Source organism: Nuphar pumila, chromosome 3 (assembly GCF_984573655.1).
Source record: "Nuphar pumila chromosome 3, dmNupPumi1.hap1.1, whole genome shotgun sequence".
NCBI classification, from domain to species: Eukaryota; Viridiplantae; Streptophyta; class Magnoliopsida; order Nymphaeales; family Nymphaeaceae; genus Nuphar; species Nuphar pumila.
In genome coordinates, this window is record NC_143251.1 from 80,111,967 (window position 1) to 80,136,030 (window position 24,064).

At 36.5% G+C, this 24,064-nt stretch overlaps 1 pseudogene; it reads left to right on the forward strand.

Annotated features, from left to right (window-relative positions):
- Positions 1-24,064, forward strand: part of LOC149843078 (pentatricopeptide repeat-containing protein At4g35850, mitochondrial-like) — a 51,982-nt pseudogene that overhangs the window by 14,507 nt on the left and 13,411 nt on the right.

A 24,064-nucleotide genomic window follows, 5' to 3' on the forward strand; every position in this document is an offset into this window, starting at 1 on the left:
GTTCCTTTCATAAGGAGCCAAGATCTGTTTGGGCATCTGGATGGATCAATTCCAGTCCCACCACAGTTCGTTTCTCAGTAAATGAAGGATGATAAAGGAGATGCTCCTGCTCAATATGTTCCTAACCCTGATTTTACAGCATGGATGAAGCGAGACCGGGCCTTGGTTACATACATTACTTCCACGCTATCGCAGGAAGTATTGATATCAATACCGGATGATTGTACCGCTGGAGAACTATGGAGCAAACTTGCACAAACATACTCTCAGATTTTAGAGGCAAGAATCTTATTCTTAAAAAGGGAGTTTCAGACACTCAAAAAAGGCTCAATGTCTGTTAAGGAGTTTTTAAACAAGGTGAAATATGTTACAGATCAGCTTTCCATTGTTGGAAGTGCGGTATCTGACAAGGAAAAAGTGCAGCAAACTCTTAATGGACTGGGTCCTGAATATCATGTTCTCTCTACTTCTTTATCAGTTCTACCTGTGTTACCCAGTTTTGAGGATCTTCAAGCTAAACTTCTTCAGTATGAAATGAGTATAAAACACCTGACAAAAGAAAGTAATGACAAAAGGAAGTAATCATGCAGATTCTCATAATGACTTGGCATCTGATATATCTCATAGTTTTGGGCGAGGAAGTAATAGTTTTCAAAGTGGTAGAGGTCGAGGTAGTTTTGGTCGAGGACATGGTATTCTTCCTACTCCGAACATGTCAGGATTTTTTAATGCAGGAAATCAGAAAAGAGTGCCTACATGTTTTCAGTGTAATAAGAAAGGACATGTGAAAGCTGATTGTTGGTTTAATCCTCAAAACAAAGGAAATAATAATAAACCTGAAAATAAAAAGGAATCTGATGGATAGAGAACTTCTAGAGATATGCAACAACTTTTGCTTGCAGCTTTATTGCAGATGAGTTTTAAGCAAAATGATCAAGGAGAATGATATGTAGATTTTGGAGCCGCCACTCATGTCACTGGTAATGCTGGTAAGCTCTTGAGTTTATTTCCTTATCTCAAAAAAGGTAGTATAGTCACTGGAGACGGAACACATCATCACATTTCTCATGTTGGAAATGCACAAATTCCGTTGTCTAACGCTTCTCTTAACCTATCCAATGTTCTTTTTGCTCCCAATATTAAAAAGAATATTGTTTTTGTATCTAAACTTGTTGATGATACAAACTCTTCTGTCAAATTTACTCCCTCTTGTGTATGTTAAGGATCTTCAAACGAAGGAGACATTCGCTGAGGGGGAACGATGAGGAAATATGTACATCTTCAAGGAGAATCCAACTTCTCATTCTTCTTCTACCTTAAAGTCACCCTTTTTGGAGCAGACATCTCAAAGTCTTAATTCTTGTCATTCAGATGTTTTTAGTCTTTCTCAATGTAATAAGCCAAATCTGTGGCACAGTTGGTTGAGTCATTGTAGTCATGGTTTTATTAAGAAACTAGTGTCAAAAAATTTGATTCGAGAGTCGTGTCTTCATTCTGTCTTAGATGTTAAAAAATGTTCAAGTTGTCAGTTATGTAAGAGTCATGTACTTTCCTTTAATCATGTTAATGAAAGAACCTCAAAGGCCTTTGAAATTGTGTATTCTGATGTAAGGAGGCCAACTCCTGTATGTTCTTCATCTGGAAGTCAATATTATGTTTTATTCATTGATAGCTATTCTCGTTTCACTTGGATATATTTCATGAAACACAAGTTCGAAGTTTTTAGGTTGTTTCAAGACTTTTGTACTCTTGTTAAGAATCGTTTCTCTTCCAATGTTGTGCATTTCCAATGTGATGGTGAATATTCTTCAAATGACTTTCTTCGAAATAATGGGATAAGTAGGCATGTATCTTGTCCACACACCCCTCAACAGAATGGAGTTGCAGGAAGAAAACACCGACATATCGTTGAATGTGCCATGAATATGCTTCATGATAGTAATGTTTATATTAATATTTGGCAGAAGCCTTTCATACTGCAGTTCATGTGATTAACCGTCTGCCCATGGGAATTTTAGAAGACAAGTCCCCATATTTTACCCTTCTTGGAAAGCATCCTGACTATAATAGCTTGCGCACTTTTGGTTGTGTTTGTTATGTTCATATTGACAAGTCTTTGAAGAATAAATTTCAGGATAAAGCAATGAAGTGTAAATTTGTTGGATATGCGGATGATTATAAGGGATACAAATGTTATGATCCCGTAACCAAGCGTATCAAGATCTCCAGAAATGTTATCTTTGATGAACAAAATTTTGAGAGCATATTATCAGTTCAAGAGCAGAACTCATCTCGAAATGTTGAAGTTTATGATCCTTAGTTAGGTGCAGAACAATTTGATAGTCAAAAGGAATCTTGCCAATCCTTTTGTGAAGAATTGAATTCAAACGAACGATATCTCAAACCTTCACATCCTTTTGAAAATGAAGTACCTAGAGATTTTCAGAGATTTTTTGGTCAAGTTTATGTCAGAAGGGCAAGAGATAATGTCTCAGACAATGTTGTGCAAGATATGGGTCAACCTTCTTTGAGAAGATCTGAAAGGATACGTCACCCTATTAAGAAATGGGTCAGCTATGATAATTTTTCCATGGATTTTCAGTTATTCATGTCTCAAATAGAAAAACATGATGAACCTGTCAACTTTCATCATGCTATTAAATCACATAAATGGATAAATGCTATGAATGAGGAAATGAATGCTCTTCATAAATGTCAAACCTGGGAAATTGTTCCTAGGCCTGAAAAGAAAAATGTTGTTGGGTGTAAATGGGTTTACAAGATTAAGTATAAACCTGATGGATGTATTGAAAGATATAAAGCAAGACTTGTGTCACGTGGTTTCACACAAGAGTATGGGCAAGACTATGATGAAACTTTTAGTCCTGTTGTTAAAATGGGAACAATACACGTTGTTATATCTCTGGCTGTTGATTATGGTTGGTAGTTAAGCCAACTTGATGTTAAATATGCCTTCTTACATGGAGATTTGAAGGAGAAAGTCTTCATGGAACAACCACCTGAATATGCTAAAGGAGAACATAAAAATTATGTCTGTAAACTGAAAAGAGCTTTTTATGGATTGAAGCAAGCCTCTCATTCTTGGTTTGAGAGTTTTTCTCTCAAAATTCAAAACTATGGTTTTCACAGATGCTCTCTTGATCATTCTTTCTTCATTTTCAAGGATAAAGATGTCACTACTTTATTACTTATCTATGTTGATGACATTATTCTTATAGGAAGTTCTAACAGTCATATACAGATTGTGAAAGAATTATTGATGCAAAATTTCAAGATGAAAGATCTTGGTGATTTAAGATATTTTCTCGGGGTTGAAGTAGATAGAAGAAATAATGTTTTAACTCTTACTCAACATAAATATACTTTTAATCTTTTGAGCAAAGCAGGTATGTCAAATTGTAAACCCCTAAGCACACCTTGTATTCTGCATCAAAAACTGAGTTCCTATGACGGAGATTTATATGATGATCCGACCAAATATCAGAGTATCGTTGGAATGCTTCAGTATCTTACTTTTACCAGGCCAAACATTGTGTACTCTGTTAATCAAGTTTCTCAATTCATGGATGAACCAAGAATTGGCCATGTTGAAGCCATGAAAAGAATTTTAAGATTTTTGAAAGGAACTATTGGTGACAGTCTTCTTTATCAAAGAAATTGCATTGACAATAAGGAACATGAGATTATCACTTATACTGATGCATATTGGGTTGGGGATCCTGATGAAAGGCGGTTTGTTTTTGGGTATTGTATATTCATTGAAAAAAATTTGGTGTCGTGGAGTAGCAGAAAGCAAAGAGCCATTGCTAGGTCCAATACTGAAGCTGAATATAGATCTATGGCAGCTGGGACAGCTGAAGCTACGTGGGTCAGACATCTTCTTGCAGACCTTGGAGAAAGAATCTCACAATCATTTCTTTTATGTGATAAGCAGAGTGCTATTAACATTGCTCATAATCTTATACAGCATGGTCGCACAAAGCACATCGAGATAGATCAACATTTCATCAGACAGAAGGTTGAAGACAAAGATTGAACCTTGTCACATTCGTACAGAAAGCCAAGTTGCCGATTTGTTCACCAAATCCTAACAAAGCATCAATTTTGGTTCTTGAAGAACAAGTTGTCCATGATTCATGACCATGCACAACTTGAGGGAGGGTGATAAAATGTGTTCTTGACGTCATCGTATCTGAATCTGAGCCAGATCCGTGCGTCTATTCATATTAAGAATGAGTTTCTTTATGTAATGGCAATTCTGTAAATTATTTGTATTTTAAACCTATTGTAATATTTGCTTTCATATATGCTATGTCACATGGGTGCGGGTGCGGGCGCGGGTGCGGGTGCGGGGATTCGGCACTTCCAAAAAACCCGGGTGCGGGGGTGCGGCAGGGGCAAAAATGTAAATATATATATAAGGGGTCGGGGGGCGGGTTTTTTCAAATTTCATTTTATATACAGATACACGATAGCACAAGCAAGGCTACCACCATCATTGAAAAGTCAGGAGCTGACAGCAGCTGTCAGCAGATTTTTTTTTTATATACAGCTGCACGATAGCACAAGCAAGGCTACCACCATCATTGAAAAGTCAGGAGCTGACAGCAGCTGACAGCTGCTGTCAGCAGATTTTTTTTATATACAACTGCACGATAGCACAAGCAAGGCTACCACCATCATTGAAAAGTCAGCTGCTGTCAGGAGATTTTTTTTTATATACAGCTGCACGATAGCACAAGCAAGGCTACCACCATCATTGAAAAGTCAGGAGCTGACAACTGCTGTCAGCAGATTTTTTTTTTTTAAATTTTCGCAGCCCATATCATAGGGCAATTTTTTAAAAAAAAAAAAATCCGAAAAAGGACATAAATGATCCTGGGTGCGGTCAACGCACCCAGGATTGTGTTGACCGCACCCGGTGCCGCACCCGCACTCGCGTCGAGTCGCGTCGACGCGGGTGCGGCACCCTGCTAGCCGAATCCCTGTGACATAGCATATATGAGATTAGGGCTAGGCATCCTTTACGGATGGCTGCCGATTTTTCTACTGTGCACCTCTCTCTCTCTTTCTTTTTTCCTCTTCGAGCTGAAATGCATTTGTGGTGTTCCACACGAATCTGATATACCTTTTCTTACACCCTGGTTCATGGCATTGATGGCACATAACCTTTTTATAGCTATCACTATAACTATTTTGCCTCCCAAATTGTTATTTCACATAATTGTTAGGTTTAGAAATGACCGACACTTCATCTTCTCTTTTAATTATACCAAGACAAGTTTCTTCTTGGCATATTTCGGCAACGGTGTCTTCCAAGGAAAAAGATTTAGATCGATGGAGGAGAGAAGATCTTGTTCAAATTCGGGCCTAAGCCCTTTCAAAAATTGTTAAACTGCTCTTTTTCCATTTGTTCCTTTCTTAGCTCAATATCCTCACCAAGAGAGTACATTTTGTTTTAAATCAAGTTTGCAGCTGTTATTATTGCACATTCGGGAATCACTGACACAAAATATGCGTACTCCTGAAGTGATAAATGCTAAAATGATAGTTAAAGACAGAGTGTTGTTAGATGATCCAACTCCTTATAGGCAACTTATCAGATTTTAATGTACTTATCTATTACTAGGCAAGACATTGCGCATACATTACATTACATACTGCAAGTAAGTTTCAATATGCACCCACATCGGTTCACATAAGTGCCGTATTAAGAATAATTCGATATATCAAGAAACTATATCTAAAGGGCTATTCTTATCCTCTTCATCATATTTAAATCTTATTTCTTATACTAATTCTAACTGCGAAGGAGATCTCAATAACCGTCACTCAAAGTGATTCTCTTATTTCTTGGCGATGCAAAAAACAAAACAAAAAGTCTTTATCTTCTACGGAAGCTGAGTATAGGGCGATAGCTACAACAACCACTGAGGTCATGTTGATGAGATCAATACTTTTGGATATGGGTGTTGGTGTTTCAGAATCTTCAAATTTATGCTGTGATAACAAAAGTGTTATATATATAGCCACCAATTGCACATTTCATGAGCGAACAAAACATATTGAGATGGATTGTCACTATGTTCGAGAAAAATACTTGAAGGAGACAATTACTTTACCATATGTTCAATCCGAGTTTCATATTGCGGACTTCTTCTCCAAAACTCTTCCTCTACCAAGATTCTTGTATCTTCTTAACAAACTTTCAGTGATTTCACCATAGTTTGAGGGGAAGTGTTAAAATATTGTGTATATATTTATACCTAACTGATATACGTATATTTATACAATATACATATATCAGGGGTATTTTGGTCATTTCATAATATATATTTTACTCTAAGCCCTTTTTTTGTTTTATTTATTTTTTTGTTTTTATTGTAAATCCAAATGGACTGTTGGGGTGACAGTCCAACTAGTCGTTGGACTGCCTCCCTTAAAAGATCTCACCTCTCTACGTAAACTCATGCTTTTCTAAAGCATTTCAAGTGCTAATACAATATTTATTTTTCTATTGTGCTCTTGGGGGCTTTGTGCCTTTGTGCTCTTGTGGATTTCGTGCTTTTGTGTATCTCTTTTGTGAGATTGTCAGCGGTCCATTAGAGACCATATTATATTTGTACACTTGTGTAGCCCTTGGTTGGGATTGTAATTGTGTACTCTTGTTTCATTACATGGTATCAGAGCTAGGCTCTTGGAGTAGTGAAAGCTGTCTTGGGATTGCTCTCCTCGTGGTGGTGCTCTTCAACCTTTAGTCCTCGATCATTCCTTCTACACAAGTCTTCTTCATTATGGGAGAAAGAGATTCACCTCCGTCATCTCCTATAAGCTCAACGAAAACAACTATTCGAAGTGAATGACCGCTATGAAAAATCACATCAATGGTAAAAAGCTTTGGGGTTTTGTTAGTAGAACCACTAATTAACCTCAACTTAAATTGACAAGAAGAGAATGAGATCAAGTCAAAGCTCTATTCGAAGAAGAAAAAGAGAAAGCTTTGCAAGAATATCAAAACAAGTTAGAGGATTGGGAAGTTAGCAATGCTGAAATTCTCTCATGGTTCATGAATACCATGAAGTTCAAAATCGCCACCAACACCATCAAATTTAAAAGGGCATGTGATGCATGAATTTTCCTAAAGAGCACCTTTATCCAAAAGGATATGGATATGCTATTTTATCTTCAAGACAAGGTACATAATACCAAACAAGGAGATAAAATTGTAAGAGACTTTTATGGTATTTTATCTCTCATTTGGGATGAACTAGCTATGTTAGAACCAAAATGGGAAGGTTCGGCTATTGAAATAAGGAAATTACAAGTTGAAAGAGAATTTCTTTTTTCTTTACGGTGTTCGACCAGAATTTGAGAAAGTTAGGTCCTTCTTGCTTCATAGGACTTCGACTCCTATAAGTGAGGTTTTTGCTCAAATTTGCCAAGAACAAACAAGACTTAGAATGCACAAGTCTAATGATGAGGTTCTTGTCGTATCAAGTCCCAATTTTTTTGTAAAAACTTATAAACCACCTCACTTTGAAAAAAAATTCAATGGGGAAGGATATAATGGGGGAGGATACAAAGGTAAAATTATTTGTCATCATTGTAAGGAACCGGGTCCTATAAGACCAGGTTGTCTCAAGTTCAAGAAAGTGGCCGCCGTAAGTGAAGATCTCAAGAATCAAAGAAAGGGGGCAACTTCAATGATTTGATAATTGCCCAAACAACAGATACCATCTCACAAATTCTTAAAGCCACTCCTACATCCGACGCTGCCATCTCCTCTTCTTCTCATACGGGTAAGTCTTATTGGATTTTGAATTCAGAAGCCTCTCTTCACATGGCTTATAATGAGTCTCTATTATCTGATTGCACTAATTCATATTTTTCATGTGTATCAACCACTGATGGTACTTCTTTGAAAGTTAAAAGTACAGGAAACCACAACAATATCTCAAAAAATTTTTTTGTTCTAAATATGTGGGTTATTCCAAAATTAAATTTAAACATTTTTTCGGTATCTCAAATTTCAGATTATGGGTGTAAAGTATTCTTCTCATCTAAAGATTGTTGGGTGAAGGATCTCCAGTCAGGGAAGCTGATTGAGTAAGGCCATAGAATAAGAGATCTTTATTATATGGATTTCTTATGTTTAACCAAAAACTCTTATTGTAATCATGTCAAAGACATTAATTTAGATTTTTGGCATAAAAGATTAGGACACCCAAGTATGTCCAAATTATCTCATTTTTCATTTTTGGAAAAATTTTGTAAGGATAAAAAAATTGTATGTGAAGATTGTATACATGAAAAAATGCAAATGATGCCTTTTGGATCTAGAACTTCCTTGACTAATGAAAATTTTGAATTAGTGCATTCGGATGTATGGAGTCTCACTCCCATTATGTCAAAAGATGGTTATTCATATTATGTTACATTCATAGATGATTTTAGTAGACATACTTGAATATACTTCCTTGAACTCAAATCTGAAGTTTTTTCTTGTTTTAAATTTTTTTCATAATCTAGTTAAAAATTAATTTAAAACAAATATTAAAGTCTTTCGCTCCGACTCAGGAGGAGAGTTTTTTTCAAATGAATTTCAATTCTATATAACACTCATGGTATTTTACACCAAAGATCTTGTGCTATGACCCCCCAACAAAATGGTATTTCCGAAAGAAAGCATCAACACATTATTGAAACTACTAGGACCCTAATCATTTCAAAAGAATTTTCAATTTTTTTTTGGATCCAAAGTCACTCTCACCGTTGTAAATCTAATAAATAGATTGTCTTCTCAAACTTTGGAAAATAAATCCCCTATTGAAAAACTTTTTAAAATCTCTCTCAATTTGAAAAGATTAAGGGTATTAGGATGTAAATGTTTTGTGCTTCTTGAAAAATATAATAAACTCTCTCCTAAAACTATAAAATGTGTTTTTCTTGGATATGCCCCAAATAAAAAGGCTATTGGTGTTATGATCCAACAAATGATCAACTTTATTTCTCTAGAAATGTAACATTTCTTGAAAATGAAAATCAATTTAATTTTGAAAAACCTAAGGAAGAATCCGAGTATGCCTTCTTATTTGATTTGTTACCTAAATTAAATAATGAAATTATTGATAATAATGATATTGATAATTTTGAGTCTATTAATGAATCAAGTGAAAAAAGAGAACCAACTTATAATCTCTTACAATACTCTAGACGAGATAATGGGGAACATCCATGTGCTTTTGAAAGGTATAACCAATCAACAAATATCGAAGAATCTACTGTTAGAAGATTTGAACGAATGCATATGCCTCCAAATAGGTTTGTCTGTTATGAATCATTTTATCCAAACTATAGGGCTTGCTTTCTAGCAACTCATTCATATCATGAACCATCTAACTACAAAGAAGCTAAAAATATAAAAGAATGGGTAGAAGCTATGAAAATAGAATTAGATGCATTACACAAGGCCTATACTTGAGCAATTCAACCTCTTTCCAAGGAGAAAAAGACAATACGATGCAAATGGGTTTTTAAAGTCAAGAAAAGAGTGACGGATCCTTAGAAAGATATAAAGTAAGTTTAGTTGCAAAAAGATACTCTCAGGATTATAGAATAGATTATGAGAAAACATTTGCCCCAGTAGCTCGCATGACCACAGTCAGGACTCTAGTGCAGTAGCGTCCATTAGAAAATAACCTATATATCAGTTAAACGTTAAGAATGCTTTCTTAAATGAAAATTTAAATGAAGAAGTGTACATAGATCCTCCCCCTGGTCTAACTATTGTAAATGAAATAGTTCTTCGTTTTCAAAAAGCTTTATATGGGCTTAAACAAGCTCCTAAAGCATGATATGATCGTTTTAGTGAAGCTGTGTTGAATCTTGGATTTAAATCTTGTTACACTGACACTGCTCTTTTTGTAAGATCTACCGCTGTCACATGGGACTCGGCCAACTGGGTGCCGCACCCACGTCGATGTGATGCAACGTGGGTGTGGCACCCGGTGCGGTCAACCTGACCTTGGGTGCGGTCAACACACTCAGGGTCATTTATGTCCACCTTTTGGACATTATATATATATATATATATATATATATATATATATATATATATATATATATATATATATATATATATATATTTGCCGCACCCCGCACCCAAGTTTTTTGAAAGTGCCGCACCCGCACCCGCACCCATGTGACATAGATCTACAGGTACCTCACTTATCATTATGCTTTTGTATGTTGGTGATATGATCATCACTGGGAATGATAAGAAGGAAATTAAAGAAATTAAAATTATACTTAGAAAATCTTTTGATATAACTGACTTTGATATTTTTTAGGAATTGAAGTAGCATACTTGACAGGTGGGTACATTTTGTCTCAAATCAAGTTTGCAGCTGATATTGTTGTGCATTTGGGAATCACTGACATAAAATATGCTGATACTCCTGAAGTGATAAATGCTAAAATGAGAGCCGAAAATGAAGTGTTATTAGATGATGCAACTCCTTATAGGCAACTTATCGAATTATTAATGTACCTATCTATTGCAAGGCCAGACATTGCACATGCTGTACATACTAAGTCAGTTTCAACATGCACCCACATCGGTTCATATGCGTACTTTATTAAGAATAGTTCGATACATAAAGAAAACTGTATCTAAAGGGTTATTCTTATCCTCTTCATCATCTTTAAATCTTATTGCTTATACTGATTTTGACTGAGGAGAAGATCTCAATAACCGTTACTGAATTATAGGTTTTTGTGTGTTTGTAGGTGATTCTCTCATTTCTTGGCGATGCAAAAAACAAGAAAAAGTGTTTTTTATCTTTCACGGAAGCTGAGTATAGGGCGATGACTACAACAACCATCGAGATCATGTTGATGAGATCATTACATTCAGATATGAGTGTTGATGTTTCAAAACCTTCAAAATTATGCTGTGATAACAAAAGTGCTATATATATAGCCACCAATCATACATTTCATAAGCGAATGAAACATATTGAGATGGATTGTCACTATGTTCGAGAAGAATACTTGAAGGGGATAATTACTTTACCATATGTTCAGTTCAAGTTTCAGATTGCGGACTTCTTCACCAAAGCTCTTCCTCTACCAAGATTATTGTATCTTCTTAGCAAACTTTTGGTAATTTCAGTGTAAGTTTGAGGTGGAGTGTTAAAATATTGCGTATATATTTATACCTAATTGATATACATATATTTATATAATATACATATATTAAGAGTATTTTGGTCATTTCATAATATGTATTTTAGTATAGTCTATTAGGGACTGTAAGGTCTTTTTTTGTTTTATTTATTTTTTTGTTTTTTATTGTAAATCCAAATGGACTATTAGGGTGACAACCCAACTGATAGAAAATCAGCTAGCATCACTTGCGACAGGAAGGAGATAGAGAGAGGGAGGAGCCACGACAGATGGAAAAAACACAACGCCCAAAAGTGGGTCGTGTGAGACTTCTATTCATAATATATACTTTATAATTAGGGTACAAAAGTGCCTTTTTAAATTACAGTGTAATACAATAGTGCCATTAATAAGTGGCACATCATATAAAATGGATGGATCAGATCAGATTCACTGGATCTGATCCAATCTACATAAACACATCTTTTCATCCTCCCTCAAGTTGTTCATGGTCTTGAATCATGAACAACTTGCCTTTTAACTTTCAAAAACGATCTTGGGTCAAGCATTTTGTAAAAACATTTGCAAGCTGTTCTTCAGTCGACCAAATAGTGGCTCGATTTCCTTTTCTTCAATCTTTTGCTTGACGAAATGTTGATCTATTTCAATATGCTTTGCTCGACTGTGATATATGGGATTAAAAGACATACTAATAGCTCTTTGGTTATTACACAATAGAAGTGATTCGACAATCGATTCTCCCACTTCTGTCAATAAGTGTCTGATCCATATTACCTCAGTAGTGGCTGCAACCATGGATCAATATTCGGCTTCCATACTCGCCTAGCAACAACCTTTTGCTTTTTGCTACTCCAGGCAACCAAATAGTTTCCAATGAACACGCAGTACCCAGATATTGATCTTCTTTCATTAGGGTCTCCCGCCCAATCAACATCAGTATAGGTGAGAATTTCATGCCCTTTCTTAACTGAACTTGTTCTTCTATAAACAAGGCCATCCTTAACTGTTCCCTTCAAATATCTTAGGATCCTCTTAACGGCCTCTATGTGCCTAGTGCGTGGTTCATGCATGTATTGGGATACCTGGTTGACAGAATAGACTATATCAGGTCGAGTAAAAGTAAGATATTGCAACATCCCAACTATACTACGATACTTAGTTGAGTCCTCATATATATCTCCGTCTTGAGTGCTCAACTTCTGATGGAGTATACTTGGAGTTGCTAGGGGACGACAATCTTGCATTCCCGCTTTAGCAAGAACATCCAACGTGTACTTATGTTGAGTAAGAGTCAATGTATCTCCTTTTCTGTCAACTTCCACTCTAGGAAAATATCGCAGTTCTCCAAGATCCTTCATTTTAAACTTTTGATGCAGAAACTTCTTGGTGACATCTGTGTAACTTGGAATTCCCTGTGACAATGATATCATCCACATATATCAATAGTAAGGTGATCGTCGTATCATCTCTGTAAATAAATAGGGAGTGATCCAATAACGATCGCTGGAAACCATTCTTTCGAATCTGAAGCGAGAAACTCTCGAACCATGATCGAGATGCTTGTTTCAGCCCGTAAATTGCTCTCTGTAACTTACAAACATACTCCTTCGGGTCCCCTTCTGTATACCCAATGGGTTGCTCAATGTAAACTTCTTCCTTTAAAGTCCCATGCAAAAATGCATTTTTAACATCCAACTGGTTTACTAACCATTCGTGCTCTACAATCAAGGTTAACACTATTCGAATGGTTCCCATTTTTACAACTGGACTGAAGGTTTCATCATAGTCTTGCCCGTACTCCTGCGTGAATCCCCTAGCCGCAAGTCTTGCTTTATATCTTTTCACACTTCCATCAGGTTTATATTTTATTTTATAAACCCATTTCGAGCCCACCACATTTTTATCAACTGGCCTAGGAACAATCTCCCAAGTGTTACACTCATGGAGTGCTTCTATTTCTTCATTCATTGCCTCAATCCATTTCTTTGAATTTACCGCCTGGTAAAAACTGACAGGAGTATTTTCCTTTTCCAGAGACGATAAAAACAATTGAAAATACAAAGAAAATTTTTCATAACTAACCCATTTTTGAATAGGGTGTCGAATTCTGTTTGATCTTCTGAGAACAACCTGCTCTGTGGGACCAATTGACTCTTGACATGTACTATCATGAGATTCTGCTGCTTCACCAATTTCATGGCAAGTGTCAGATTTAGGGTCTTGTCCTCACCTGGTGTAAACAACACCCTTGTATCTATCTACCCCAATCTCTGAAACAGAAGGTACACAAATCTGACTTTGTTGTGCTTCTTCCTGTCCACTGTTCATCCCCCTTTGATCACAACTATGAGAGCAAGTTCCATTACAACTCACAAAGAGATCTGCACTCAACCATGGATGATACATCTCAACATTCTTGTCTAATCTAGGAGTCATCTTAGACCTGCAATCAAATTTAACTCATCGAACACAACATTTCTGGAAATTTTAATTCGCTTGGTTGTGGGATCATAACATCTGTACCCCTTATGATCATCTGCATAGCCAACAAATTTGCATTTTGAAGCCTTTTCCTGAAACTTATTTCTCAAAGAACTTTCAGTATGCACATAACAAACACAACAAAAAATTCGCAGATTAGTATAATCCGGATGTTCACCAAACAATGTAAAATGGGGGGATTTATTTTCTAGTACAGTCATGGGCAATCGATTTATAACATAGACTGTGGAGTGAAATGCCTCTGTCCATAAATTCATGGGAAGATTGCTGTCATGCAATATACTCATCCCACTTTCAACAATATGACAATGCTTCCTTTCAGCGTTCTCATTTTGCTAAGGTGTATGAGGGCAAAGACACTCTCCTCTTTATTCCATTACTTTGGAGAAAATTAATGAAGTCATTTGAGGAGAATTCTCCACCTCCATCACATTGGAAATACATGATGTTCTCAGAGAAATTTTTGACATAGGCATGAAAATGACAGAACAATTTAAAGACCTCAGATTTGCATTTCATAAAGAATATCCAGGTAAAACGAGAATAAATATCAACAAATATGAGATAATATCTACTTTCAGAACAAGAAGCGATGGGAGTTGGTCCCCAAACATCTAAACATATGATTTCAAAAGGTTTCAAAGCTCTTTTATTGATTTGATGAAAAGGTAAGACATGACTCTTACATGGACAACAACTAGAACACTTAACATCATTCCCTCCTGAAATGAAACTAGACTGGGGAATGAGACCATCGATTACAAGTCTTTCAATAAAACGCTAACTACAATGCCCAAGACGCTCATGCCAAAAATTTGGCTTATTACATTCATAAACACTAAGGACAGATTTGGATGAGAGCTTCGAAGGGGAAGGACTACTGAAATCAGCACAAGTAGAAGGCTCTTCTCGAATGACATACATGTTTCCCTTTCTTTTTCCTTCAGCGAACGTTTTCCTCGTGTGAAGATCCTTGACATAGACAGAAGGAGTGAATTCAACAGAGACATTTTCATCATCAACAAGTTTAGAAGCAGATATGATATTCTTTTTTATGTTGAGAGCGAGAACAACGTTGGAAAGCTCAATGGAGGATTTTGACAAGGGAATAAAAGAATTTCCAACATGAGAAATAAGGTGATGAGATCCGTCCCCAGTGACTATACTATTTTTACCAGAGTAAGGAATAGGATTCGAGAGCTTACCCGCATCACCTGTCACGTGAGTCGCTGCCCCAAAGTCTACGTACTAAGCTCCTTGTTCATTCTGCTTCAAATTCAATCTCGCCAAGGCTGACATTAAAAGCTCTTTTATCTCTCCCCCGAGCCTTGTGGCATCTGCTACCATCTTAGTTTCACTGCTCATACCTTTGCCTTTATTCTTTGGATTGAACCAGCAATTTGCCTTGATGTGACCCTTCTTATTGCACAGAAAGCAAGTAGGAATAGTTCTTGACCCTTGTCCTCCAGCATTAGGATATGGTGAAATACTTGAAAAGATGATGTCATTCACGACTGCCAGACCCAATTCGTTTTATTTAAATGAATGCTCTCCTTTTATTTAAACACATGTTCATTAATGACATGTTGCAATTTTGACATATTATGTAATGGGTATTTTCGTACCCTACTATTGTACCTGTGTTTATTTAATGAGAAAGACAAGCCATCAAATACCCTAATTAGGGATTTTCACAGCAGCCACGCTCTCTCTAAATACTGTTGTTGGTGCTTGTGGATGAACGAAGGAACCCATGATTTCTATCATGGTATCAGAGCCAGGTTCAATCTTGAAGATCAGTTTCTCTTATGACTGCCTTGTCGTCTTCTTCTAAGGTATCAGTTTCCCTTATTCCTTTTGTCTTCAAATCTTCAATTCATCTGAGATCTCTTTTGTTCTCTTTCTTAAGTAGCTCTTTATTCAAGCCAACATGTTTCTCCTATTTCCTAAAATCTGAAACTTCACGTTGCCATATTTTCTTCTCTTCTCATTGCCTATTAATTTTTTGTCTGTCTACCACTCTTCTTTTCACTTCACGTTGCCATATTTTCTTCTCCTCTCATTGCCTATTATTTTTGTGTCTGTCTACCACTCTTCCTTTCACATTGCTGCACGTGATCTTACCCATCCATTGCTAAAGCAATCACACAAGATCACATTTTGATCTATGCGTGATTTCAAAAGTTGAAAAGGATCACGTGAAACTCTTTTGCATATTGACGTCAGATCAGTTTCTGATCTGGATGAGATCCCAGATCAGTTTCACATGTTTATCTCTGTTTTGTTCTATTTGTCTATTTTATCATAACTGTGAAAGGAAAAAAGTTATTTTTAAAATAACGTATCTCTTACTGATTGAATTTTATTCAGAACAGATTCTTTACTGCACAGTTCCAATTTTCTGCCTCGGGTTTTCACTATAAAAAAAAAGAGAGGCAAAATTCATTGATATTAAATTTCTTTTCTGAATTATATTAGAATTCAATAGTAGTTGGGTCTTTGTCGTAAAGCCATTTTCTTGTTTCCTATTTCTTATTCTTTCTTGTTTTCGGTTTCAATAGAATATGAACTCATTTTCTCATTCTCAACCCGGCCCTTCCTCAATCTTTCTTAGCCAAATCATGTAAGAGAAACTAAACAATTCCAATTTTCTAACTTGGAAGCGACAAATCATACCATTCATAAGAAGTCAAGACCTTTTCAGACATCTGGATGGTTCTGTTCCTCCAAAATTCATACTACAAGAAGAAAAGAATGGTGAGGGAGATCTTTCTATTACCTATGTTAGAAATCCTGAGTATGTATCTTGGATTAAGCAAGATCAGGCGTTGGTTGCCTATATCACTTATGCATTGTCACAGGAAGTACTTGTGGCAATTCCAGATGACTGCTCAACAATGCAATTATGGCATCGATTGGTTCAAACATATTCTCAAGTTTCTCAGGCCAGATTATTGTTTTTAAAGAAAGAGTTTCAAATGCTAAGGAAGGACTTCATGACTATTATGGAGTACTTGAACAAAATAAAGACTATTACAAATCAATTGGCCATTGTGGGATGCGCAGTTAGTGACAAAGATATGGTGCAACAAACTTTGAATGGCCTGGGATCAGATTATCATATGATGGTTACTTCCCTATTGTGTTTGCCAGATTTACCTACATTTGAAGATCTTCGTGCCAAGCTTTTACAATATGAGATGACCTTGAAGGGATTTTCTGAAGACACTCATGCTCATGTTGGAGCACACGATGTTCTTGCCACAGACAACCTATGGATGAGGATGTGGTAGGTATGATTTTCGAGAAAGAGGGGGTCAAGAAAGAAATGGACAAGGAAGTCGTGGAATATTACTTACACCCAATATTCCTCCTAATGGGCAAAGGCAAAGGACAATACCTATCTGCTTTCTCTGCAACAAAAATGGGCACATAATGGCAAATTGTTGGTTTAACTCGCAAAATAGAGGAAAGCAACTGGAGACAAGAAAGGGAACAAATACATTGAAGAATAGTGGAGAAGTTAAAGAGTTGTCATTTATCTGCCTTGGCCGAATTGAATATCAAACAGAATAACCAAGGCACTTGGTATGCTGATTCTGGTGCAACCACTCATGTCACCGGTGATGCTGGTAAGCTCCTAAATCTTGTTCCTTATGTTGGTAGAAATAGTAGTCACTAGAGATGGGTCTCACCACCATATTTCACACATTGAAAATTCTGTAATTCCTATGTCCAACTCTTCCCTTGCTCTTTCAAATGTCATTCATGCTCCTGATATCTTTAAGCTTGTAGATAACATTAATGCTTCAGTTGAGTTTACTCCTTCTCTTTATGTTAAGGACCTTCACACGAGAGAAACGTTCGCTGAAGGAAAATGTGAAGGGATTATGTACATGTTCCAAGAGAATCCTTTCTCTCGTGTTCAACCTGTTGATTCCATCTTGAAGCTTACATCATCGTCTTCAGTTCTTCCTGAGAGTGTTTTTAATCTTGCTGAATGTATTGAGCCGAATCTTTGGCATGGTTGTCTAGTCGCTTTATTGATAAGCTTGTTTCAAGTAGTCTTATTCCTAAGTCAAGTCTAAATTTAAGTGTCGATAATAAAAAATGTTCTAGTTGTCTTCAGTGTAAGAGTCATGTTCTTCCTTTTCATTCCATTAATAAAAGAGCTTTAAGACCATTTGAAATGATATATTCTGATGTTTGGGGCCTGACTCCGTTTCCTTCCATTTCTGACACTAGATATTATCTAATCTTTGTTGATAGCTATTCTTGATATACATGGATCTTATTTATGAAAAGTAAATCTGAAACCTTCAAGTTATTTCAGAATTTTCATTCCTTTGTTCAAAATCAATTCTCTGAGAATATTATTTGTTTCCAATGTGATGGAGGGGGAGAATTTTCTTCAACTGACTTTATTAATTTTCTCCAGATAAATGGAATAAGTAGACAAGTGTCTTGCCCTCATACACCTCAACAGAATGAGATTGCTGAACGGAAGCATCACCATATTGTCGAGAGTGCAATGAGCATGATGCATGGTAGTAATCTTTCAGTTACCTTCTGGGCAGATGCTTTTCATACAACATCACCCTATTTCTCTTTGCATGGTGTGCATCCAAATTATCATGATTTGCGTTTATTCGGGTGTGTATGTTATGTTCATGTTGACAGTTCAATGCAACACAAGTTTCAGGATAAGGCCTTAAAGTGCAAATTTGTGGGGTATGCTGATGATTACAAATGCTACATATGTTGTGATCCTGTGAGCAAGCACATTAAAATATCCAGAAATATTATGTTTGACGAATCAAATTTTGGTCATAATGCTAACACTCCTCCTGAAATTGAAGTTTATCACCCTTGGTTGAACTCAGATCTTTTTTCTATTATTAATGGTGTTTGTTCTTCTGAATGTAATCAAAGAGATGAGAGAAACGTACCTACTGCTGCGCAAAGGACCTAGGAAAGTATGATTTGTGAACCACTATTGCCCCCCGAAAGGTATAAATGCATTGTTTACTCTCGACGTGAGAAGGAGATACCTCCCAGCTCTAATCAGGAGCAAAATTCTCCTATTGTTTCCATTCAGCCACCTCCTCACAGAAGGTCTACCCGACCTTGACATCCTATTGATAGGTGGGTTAGTTATGAGAACTTCACGATGGATTTTCAATTCTTCTTAATTTATTTGGGCAAGGAAGATCAACCCACAACATTTTACCAAGCAATAAATTCTAAGAGATGGATTGAAGCTATGAACGAAGAAATTGAGGCTCTTCATGAATGTGGCACTAGGGATATTGTTCCCAGACCACACAATCGAAATGTGGTTGGGTCAAAGTGGGTGTATAAGATAAAGTATAAGCCAGATGGTACTATCGAGCGATACAAGGCTAGGCTGGTTGCCAAAGGATTCACATAGGAGCAAGGACAAGACTATGATGAGACCTTTAGTCCGGTCGTGAAAATGGGTACTATTCGTATCATACTGTCATTGGCTGTTGAGCACCAATGGATTCTCAGCCAACTAGATGTAAAAAATGCGTTTCTACATGGAACTCTCAAGGAAGAAGTATACATGGAGCAACCCACTAGGTATGCAGAAAGGAACTCTAAAGAATACGTGTCTAGGTTAAAGAGAGCTATATATGGTCTGAAGCAAGCATCTCGATCTTGGTTTGACAGTTTTTCTCTTGCAGTAGAAAAATATGGTTTTAGTCGGTCTCTTCTAGACCATTCTCTTTTCATATTCAAATGCAAAGATATAGTTACCCTGTTATTGATATATGTTGATGACATTATCATTACAGGTAACTCTAATGAACATATTGAACAGGTTAAAAAACTTTTGAACCATAGATTCAAGATGAAGGATCTTGGTAAACTGCGATACTCTGTTGGAGTAGAAGTTGACAGGACTCCTGAAGGCATGCCACTTACTCAACATAAGTATACCGTTGATGTTCTTAGCAAGGCAGGTATGAGAGATTGCAAGCCTCTAAGCACACCTAGTGTACTTCATCAGAAACTCAGTACCCAAGATGGAGATTTGTATGAGGATCCTACAGGATATCGCAGGATAGTAGGAATGCTTCAGTATCTTACCTTCACTCGGCCTGACATTGTCTATTCTGTTAATTTGGTATCTCAGTTCATGCATGAACCGCATATTGGGCATATAGAAGCTGTTAAACGCATTCTTCGATATTTGAAGGAAACTATTGGAGATGGTCTTCTGTACAGAAAAAGCATGCATGACCATCATATGCATGAACTTCTTACTTACACAGATGCAGATTGGGCAGGAGATCCAGATGAGCATAGGTCAGTCTCAGGATACTGTCTTTTCATTGGCCTAAATCTTGTCTCCTGGAGCAGTAGAAAACAAAAGGCTATAGCCAGGTCGAGCACAGAAGCTGAATATAGATCAATGGCAGCTGCTACAGTCGAAGTAACATGGATCAGACACCTATTGACAGAAGTAGGAGAATTCATTTCCAAAAGCATTCTTTTGTGTGACAATCAAAGTGCTATCAACATGTCATTCAATCCTATCTACCACAGTCATGCCAAACATATTGAAATTGATCAACACTTTGTAAGGCAAAAGGTCGAAGAGAAGAAAATTGAACCAGAATACGTACGGACTGCTGATCAAGTTGCTAACTTGTTTACAAAAGGACTTATCAAGGACAAATTTTGGATGTTAAAAGACAAGTTGTTCATGGTTCAAAACCATGTACAACTTGAGAGAGGGTGAAAAGATGTCATTCACGACTGGGTCCAGATCTCAGGATCCAGACCCAATTCGTTTTATTTAAACGAATGCTCTCCTTTTATTTAAACACATGCTCATTAATGGCATGTTGTAATTTTGACATATCATATAATGGGTATTTTTATACCCTACTATTGTACCTGTGTTTATTTAATGAGAAAGACAAGCCACCGAATACCCTTAATTAAGGATTTTCACAGCAGCCACGCTCTCTCTCCCCATATTGTTGCTGGTGCTTGTGGATGAACGAAGGAACCCATGATTTCTATCAATACTGGGAGTGGGGAGTATTCCACGACCTCTTTGCCCATTCTTTCCTCGAAAAACATTTCCATTTCCTCGTCCACGCTCATAATCCATTCCCGTTACCAAGACATCTGGTGCACCTGATTGCATGGTTGATTCTTCACCCAAACCTTTTAATGACATCTCATATTGCAGAAGTTTAGCACGCAATTCTTCAAACTTAGGAAGCTCAGGCAAACACAGTAGAGATGTTACCATATCATGATATTCCTGTCCAAGCCCATTTAAAGTCTGCTGCACTTTGTCATTATCACTTACCTCACACCCAACAACAGCTAGCTGATCCGTAATGCTCTTAACTTTATTCAGATACTCTATAATTCCCATTGTATCCTTCCTCAACAGTTGGAACTCACGTTTGAGGTACATAATGAAATGAAATGGGGATCTTCGAAACACGAGCTTAGATTCACAATGGCAAGTGTCAAGAATGACACTAAAGCATAACCCTTAAAAAGGGTATAACTAGAAACAAAATAAAAATAAAAATGTATTCTTTATTGATATGAAAAACCAATTGCTTAAGAAGCATTGTAATCAAATACAAGAGGGGCTGCACTCCTTTATATACACAACTGAAAGAGGACTCAATAGGGCTGTTGGACACAGTCCAACAACTCTATTTAGAGCTGTTGGAATGTGTCACTCCAACAACTCTATTGCTAGTCAAGTCTGGACATGACTTGACTAGCAACAGTCATTCTAGTTCAAACTGAACTAGATGACATAAAGACAAAAAATAAAAATAAAGGGAAAAAATTACAGAAAAGAAAGAAATGAAAAATGTATTTATATATATATAATAATAATATAATATTATTATATATATATGTACATTTTTACATTTTAACACTCCCCCTCAAACTTACGGTACAATGAGTGAAAGTTTGTCTAAGAGAAAGTGAAATCGGGGAGCAACGAGAGGCTTTGTAAAGAAGTCTGCTAACTGATATTCTGAAGTGACATATGACAGATCAATTATCCCGTGTAGATATTCCTCTCTGACGTAGTGACAATCCATTTCGATGTGTTTGGTGCATTCGTGGAATGTTCTGTGACTGGCAATGTAGATTACACTTTTGTTGTCACAACACATTTGTGAAGCCTTTGTTGCTTCAGCTCCCATGTCTGCAAGCAGTCGTCGGAGCCAAACTACTTCCATGGTCGTGGTTGCCATGGCTCTGTATTCAGCTTCGGTGGATGAGAGAGATACCTTATGCTGCTTTTTACACCTCCACGAGATTAATGATTCCCCTAAAAAGATACAAAAGCCAGTGCTTGAGTGTCTGTTATTGGGATCACCTCCCCAATCAGCATCAATATATGCAATTAAATCAAGAGAAGAGGAGGAAGATAAGAAAAGTCCTCGTGAAAGAGAGGACTTGATGTATCTGATAATACGCATGACTGCTCCCATATGAATAGAAGTAGGAGCATGTTGAAATTGACTTGCTGTGTGAACAACATGTGCTATATCTGGTCTGGTAATGGATAAATAGGAAAATGCCCCGACAAGCTGTCTGTAAGGAATAGGGTCTGCAAGAAGTTCTCCATCATCAATCTTCATTTTAACATTAACAACTTCCAGAGTGTCAACTTTCTTATCATTAGTAATAGCAGGCCTCAAAACAATATCAAAAGCAAATTTAGTCTGAGATAATAAATATCTTCTAGGAGAATAAGCAACTTCAATGCCTAAAAAATATCTTAACAAGCCCAAATCAATCATTTTAAAATGAGATTTAAGAAGTGTTTTGATTGTTTCAACTCTCTGTTTATCGCTTCCGGTGATGATCATATCATCCACATAGAGAAGAAGCACAATGATCCCTGCATCAAAATTCTTAATAAATAAAGCAGTGTCAGTTAAACAGAATTAAAAACCAATATCAATCATAACACGACTAAACCTATCATACCAAGCTTTTGGTGCTTGTTTAAGTCCATAAAGAGTTTTTTCTAAGCAAATGACTTTACCCTTAGGAATACTTAGACCAGGAGGGGGTTCCATGTATACTTCTTCAACTAGCTTTCCATTTAAAAAAGCATTTTTGACATCCATTTGAAAAATAGACCATTTTTTGATATAAGGTAAGGCAATTAAGGTTCAGACAGTAGTCATACGAGCCACCAGAGCAAAGGTTTCTTCATAATCAATCCCATATTCTTGGGCATAACCTTTAGCTACTAAACGAGATTTATATCTTTTAAGAGTACCATCACTCTTGGTTTTAATTTTATAAACCCATCTACATCCTATAGTTTTCTTCCCTAGAGGAAGATCTTGAATATTTCATGTAGAAGCCTTTTCAAGTGCATCTAATTCAGCTTTCATGGCTTCTATCCATTTGATATCATTTTTTGCTTGAAAATATGTGGATGGTTCTTCATATGAGTGAATTAATGCAATAACTGCCCTATATGTGGGTGAGAAAGACTCGTATGATACAAACTTTCCTGGAGGCCTCGAGACTCGGGATGATTGTCTAGTTGGAATGTTAGAATATTTTTCAAGTGCACATAGAGGATTAGACTCTTGTCGCCTGGAATATTGAATGCTAGTATCTCTATGAACTTCTTCATTTTCAACATTAAGATCAATAATTCTTTGATCATCATCAAAGTTACAGTCAAGGTCATATTCATCAGATGTTGATGTTAGATCTAGCAAAAAGGAGTACTCAGTGACGTCTTTTAATTTTCTAAAATCAAAGAAGCTCTCCTTTTCAAGAAAGGAAACATTTCTAGACACATAGTTTATTATTTTTGAAGTCAAAATATCTATAACCTTTTTGGTTTTCAGCATATCCTAAAAAGGCATAGAGAATTGCACGAGGGGAAAGTTTATCATTTTTGTCAATAAATATGAAACATTTGCACCCAAATATTCTTAGTCTAGAGTAGTCTGGAGAAATGTTCATAAGTTTTTCAATGGGAGTGATATTTTGTAACGAAGATGACATCCTATTAATGAGATAGGTGACAGTTAAGGCAGCTTCTGCCCAAAGTCTTTTGTGACTTGATTTGCTATTAATAAAGTCCTAGTAGTTTCTATAATATGACGATGTTTTCGTTCTGCCAGTCCATTTTGTTGAGGTGTATAAGGACAAGATCTTTGATGTGTGATGCCATGCAATTTAAGATAATTTTGAAAATCTGTGGATAAAAACTCTCTCCCTGAATCTGTGCGAAAAAAGTAATATCATTTTGAAACTTGTTTTTAACCATATTATGAAAAGTTTGAAAGTATGAAAATACTTC